A 6,000-nucleotide genomic window follows, 5' to 3' on the forward strand; every position below is an offset into this window, starting at 1 on the left:
CAATCCCATTCTCCAGCACTTGCCCTTTCTCCAGTACATCGATGGCTGCTTCAGTGCCGCTTCATGCTCTCGACTGGACCTGGAAAAAAATTTTAATTTTGCTTCCAATTTCCACCCCTCCATCATTTTCACGTGGTCCATCACTGACACTTCCCTTCCCTTCCTTGACCTCTAAGTTTCTATTTCTGGTGATAGATTGTCCACCAATATTCATTACAAGCCTATTGGCTGCCATAGCTACCACGAATACAACTCCTCGCACCCCGCTTCCTGCAAGGACTCCATCCCATTCTCTCAGATCCTTCGCCTCCGTCGCATCTGTTCTGATGATGCCACTTTCAAAAACAGTTCCTCTGACATGTCTTCCTTCTTCCTTAACCGAGGTTTTCCACCCACGGTTGTTGACAGGATACTCAATCCTAGCCGGCCCATCTCCTACACATCCGCCCTTGCACATTCCTCTCCCTCCCAGAACCAAGATAGGGTCCCCCTTGTCCTCACTTGTCACCCCACCAGCCTCCGCGTTCAAAGGATCATCCTCCATCATTTCCCCCAACTCCAGCATGATGCCACTACCAAACTCATCTTCCCTTCAACCCCCCTGGCGGCATTCCGTAGGAATCGTTCCCTCCGGAACACCCTGGTCCTCTCCTCCATCACCCCCTGCACCTCTACCCCCTCACACGGCACCTTCCCATGCAACCACAGAAGGTGCAACATCTGCCTCTTTACTTCCTCCCTCCTCACCGTCCAAGGGCCCAAACACTCCTTTCAAGTAAAGCAGCATTTCACTTTCACTTCCCTCAATTTAGTCTACTGCATTCGCTGCTCCTAATACGGTCTCCTGTATATTGGAGTGACCAAACGCAGACTGGGCCACCGCTTTGCAGAACACCTTCGTTCTGCCCGCAAGCATGTCCCAGACCTCCCTGTCGCTTGCCATTTCAACACTCCACCCTGTTCTCATGCCCACATGTCCGTCCTTAGATTGCTACAGAGAAGCTCAGCGCAAACTGGAGGAACAGCAACTCATCTTCCGACTAAGCACTTTACAGCCTTCCGGACTGAATATTGAGTTCAACAATTTCAGATCATGAACTCTCTCCTCCATCCCCACCCCCTTTTTCTAATAATTTATAATTAAAAAAATATATAAATCTTTCTTTTTCCACCTATTTTTAAATTTATTTCAATCTTTTGTTTTATCTCCACCTTTTACCCCATTTCGATCCCTTCCGCCACCCCACCCCCACTAGGTCCATCTGCCACTAGCCTGCTTGCTGCCCTTTATGCCCCCATTAGCACATTCCTTAGATAATATCACCGCCGTCAACACCCCTTTGTCCTTTTGTCTATGGCATCTTTGGCAATATCTTCTTTGCCTCCACCGATCACTGGCCCCCTATCCAGCTCCACCTGTCCCACCCCCCTCTACCAGCTTATATTTCACCTCATTTCTCTATTTCCTTAGTTCTGATGAAGAGTCATTCGGACTCGAAACGTCAACTCTATTCCTCTCGGCTGATGCTGTCAGACCTGCTGGGTTTTTCCAGTTATTTTTGGTTTTATTTTGGATTTCCAGCATCCACAGTATTTTGCTTTTGTCCTATATGCTACGTCATTTCAAGTGTTCATCTAATTGCTTCTCAAATGCCGTGTGGGTTCCCGCCTCTACCACCCTTTTAGGCAGTGAGTTCCAGATGCCCTCCACACTCTGGATGAAACAAAAATCCTCAAATCGCCTCTGTCCCACTTGTCCCTTACCTTAAATATATGCCCCCTGGCTATTGATCTCTCAAAAAAAGGAAGAACTTCCTCCTAACTACCCAATCTCTGCCCCTCATAACTTTGTGCACCCCAACAGGTCGCCCCCTCAGCCTCCTCTGCTCTCAGGAAAACAATCCTATCCGATCCAGTCTCTCTTCATAGCTGAAAGGCTCCAGCCTAGGCAACATCCTGGTGAGTCTCCTCTGCACCCTTTCTAGTGCAATCATATCCTTCCTATATTATGGCGAGCAGAACTGCACACAGTACTCCAGCTGTGGCTTAACTAGAATTTTATACAGTTCCAACATAACCTCTCTGCTCGTATCGTCAATTCCTCGACTGATAAAGGCAAGTATCCCATCTGCCTTCTTAACCACCTCATCGACCTGTCCTACTGCCTTCAAAGATCATTGGAAATGCGCAACAAGGTCCCTCTGATCCTTTGTGCTTCCTAAGGTGCTGCCATTCATCGTGTGATCCTTGCCTTGTTAATCCTCAAAAAATGCTTCACATCACACTTTTCAGGATTAAATTCCACTTACCATTGTTCTGTCCATCTGGCCAGCCCGCCTGTGTTATCCTGTGGTCTAAAGCTTCCCTCTGCGCTGTTTACCACACCATAACTTGTCATTTGCAAACTTACTGATCATACCTCCTACATCCATGTCTACGTCATTAATGTACACTACAAACAGCAAGCGACCAGCACTGAGCACTGCAGGATGCCACTGGACACAGGCTTCCTGTCACAAAAACAACCTTTGACCATCATGCTCTGTCTCCTGCCACTAAGTCAATTTTGGATCTAATGTGCCAAAATTCTCTGGTCCCATGGGCTATTACCTTCTTGACCATTTTCCCATGCGAGACATTGTCAAACACCTTATGGAAGTCCATGTCGACTATGTCAACTGCATTACCCTCGCCTATACACCTTGTCACCTCCTCCAAAAAATCAATCAAATTTGTTAGGCATAATATCCCCCTGGCAAAGCCTTGCTGACTATCCTTGATTAATCCTTGCCCCTCCAAGTGGAGATTAACTCTTCGCTCAGATTTTTTCCAGAAGTTTCCCTACCACTGATGTTAGACTCACTGGCCTATAGTTCCCTGGTTTATCCCTACCACTCTTCTTGAATAATGGTGTCCTCCAGTCCTCTGGCACCTCTCCTGTGGCCAGAGAGGATTTGAAAATTAATATCAGCGCCCCAGAAATCTCCTCCCTTGCCTCCAACAGCAGCCTGGGATGCATCTCTTCTGGGCCTGGCGACTTATCCACTATTACGCCTGCTAAAACCAGTAATACCTCTTCCCTCGCAATGCTAATTTGTTTCAGTGTATCACAGTCCCCTTCCCTGATTTCTATGCCTGCACCGTCCTTCTCTATAGTGAATACAGATGCAAAGTGTTCAAATAAAACCTCACCAACGTCTTCTGGTTCCTCACACAGGCTGTCACATTGGTACCTATTGGCCCTATCTTTCCCTAGTTATCGCCTTTACCCTAATATCCTTATAAGCGCCTTTGGATTTTCCTTTATTTTACCTGCCAGAGTATTTTGATGCCCGCTATTCGCTCCCCTAATTTGTTTTTAAAGTAACTCCCTGCACTTTCTATACTCCCCGGGGGCTTCCGCTGTTTTGAGCCCTCGGTGTCTGCCCTAGCTTCCAGTTTTTCTCCTTTTACAATCCAGTAAATGTCTTAACATCCAGGGTTCTCCGGACTTGATGGTCCCACCCTTCACCTTTACGGGAACATGTTGGCCTACAATCTTATAATTTTCTTTTTGAATGTCTCCCACTGCGATGATGTAGATTTTCCTACAAGGAGCTGCTCACACATGAATTAAAAACTAACTTCCAGGGGACTGGCACTCACGACTTTTGAATGTCCTTTTTGTCATTGTTTTAAGCAATACACACACGACCCATTGCACTACAGAGTCTCACATGTGGCAGCATTTCCCTTTGCCTTATGAGGATTTCTGACAATGTAGGACGAGCAGAGAGCTGCAAAAGTTCAGCATATCTGATATTAGAATATTAACAACGTTTCAAAACGACTTCATTGCTGCTCAAACGGATTGGAACGTCATGTGTTCGTCAAAAGCGCAGTTCCATCGCTCTCCCTCTGTTCATCTGTCTGTTTCTCTGACTATCCCTCCCTTAAATCTCACTCTCTCCCTCGCTCTCGATCAGAAAAGGCAACAGAAGGCTGAATAGATTCCGATTCCTCTTTCCCGTTATTCTTAAGGAAAATCAGCCATCGACAGAAAACACTTTTCATATTTCAACAAACAAATGTAATTTCTTTTTCAGAAAGTTCAGACGGAAATTTGAAGATAGGATGTTGTGCTACTGGGAAAAAAAACGGTTTAAAATTTGATGAACTCCCTGGATCTGGCGGCCCACAACCTCGGCTTTTTAAAGAATAGGTTGCAGGGTTATTGTAAGAAACGCCGCTGATTTTCCAGATTTCCCAGATTCTAGCACGGAACTATAGACTTAACCTCCATCCCCTTCCTGTCAGCCCTGTGTCGGTTCCATAGCTGCTATTTCTGCCCTTTTTCTTGAGCTGTAGAGATTCCTCAGAGACTCTTCAATGGTCTGTATCTTAGCTCCATCCAGCTGCCGTGATTTCCAATCCTGTTAGGCGGTTGCCTAGCAAAAAATTATCACTCGCAGTTATTGAATTATTAATTAAGGCAGCATTTACTGCTTACGAGGGAAGATTGCTTCACATCTCCATCTTTGCGCGAAGAAATAATTATTAACGCCTCTCCTGAATGGCCTGTCTCTGTTTGAAATTTATGTCCTTTAGTCCTAGACTCCACCACTTCACCAGTGTTTTTTTAATGTCCTCCTGAAATCTGTTGCAATCGTTCACATTGTTTTGATGACTTCTGAGTTATGTGTAATTTTGGACTTTGTAATTGTACGCAATAAACACAAGTGAAGGCTATTAAAGTTTATCCAGAAGAGAAGTGGCTCTAACACTGACTCCTGGGGACATTACCGTCCGCTCCGCTGAAGTCTGGAAAACAACTGTTCATTGACAATTTTGTATCCACGCTCTCTGCCAGAAACAGCACGGTGAGATGACTGAGCAGTTTTGGAAAGATCGTGTTGTGCTGCGTGCCACTGTTCCCGCTGGCTGTATATGTCAACTTTGGAAACTGTTTGAAGAATGAACAGACTGATTCTGGCCTGGCCTGGTGTTTTCTAGTTTCATGAAAAGTAGCCGTGAGAAGGCGAGTTTCTTCTGGTCAGTGGTTCAGATAGAAAGTGGGGGTGGACAGGAGCCCCCTGTGTAACTGGAGATGTCGGTGAAACAGCTCCCCTTCACTGAAAGCCTTGAATGAAAGAGTGAGAAAAACAGAAAACGTTAAAAATTCTGCAAGTCTGGCGGCACCTGTGGAGAATGAAACAGAGTTAACGCTTCGTGTCCACTATTTCAGAGTGCCGAAGGACAGTGATATCGGACTCAAAACATTAACCCTATTCTCCCTCCATAGACGCTGTGAGACCTGCTAACTTTATCCAGCCTTTTTTGTTTGTCTTTCTGATTGCCAGCATCCGCAGTGGACTCATTGATTTGCTTGTAACCTGATCGAAAATCCGACTCCCGTGGGACTCTAGACCACAACCTTTGAATACCTTAATTATCACTGCCTAGAAGTTCAACCCGCTTTCCATTGCGCCGCAGAACCACTTCGGTTTGCGCGTGTTCCTTTCGGATTTCCAACAATGGATAATTGTTCCAAAGCTCAGCAATTTCCAACATTAGACCATTAATTAGATTTGAAAAGTGTTTCATTCATTGTAACGCGTATTGAGACCCCTTGTGGTTGTGAAAACAGCTTTAATAATGCAAATCTTCAATTCAAATACCTCATTGATATCAAGGGCAGTCGCTGTTACCTCGCCCGTTGAGCTCAGTTCTTCTGTCTATGTTTGTGCCAAGGCTGCAGTGCAGTCAGGAGCTGAATGGCCCTGGTGTATCCCAAACCAAGCATCAATGAACAGGTTATTGCTGAGTAACTGTTGCTTGATGGCGCTGTCGAAGTCCCCACCCAACACTTTTTTTTTGATCAGGAGTAGACTAATTGGCCGGGTTGGATTTATTCTGCTTTTTTTGTAGACAGGGCACACCTGCTGGCCTCGCCAGCGACGCCCACATCTCGTGCAAAAAAAGGAAATGTTCTAGTTCTTGTGTACAAATCTGGTTAAACGA

Source organism: Cetorhinus maximus, chromosome 31 (assembly GCF_964194155.1).
Source record: "Cetorhinus maximus chromosome 31, sCetMax3.hap1.1, whole genome shotgun sequence".
Classification (NCBI taxonomy): Eukaryota; Metazoa; Chordata; class Chondrichthyes; order Lamniformes; family Cetorhinidae; genus Cetorhinus; species Cetorhinus maximus.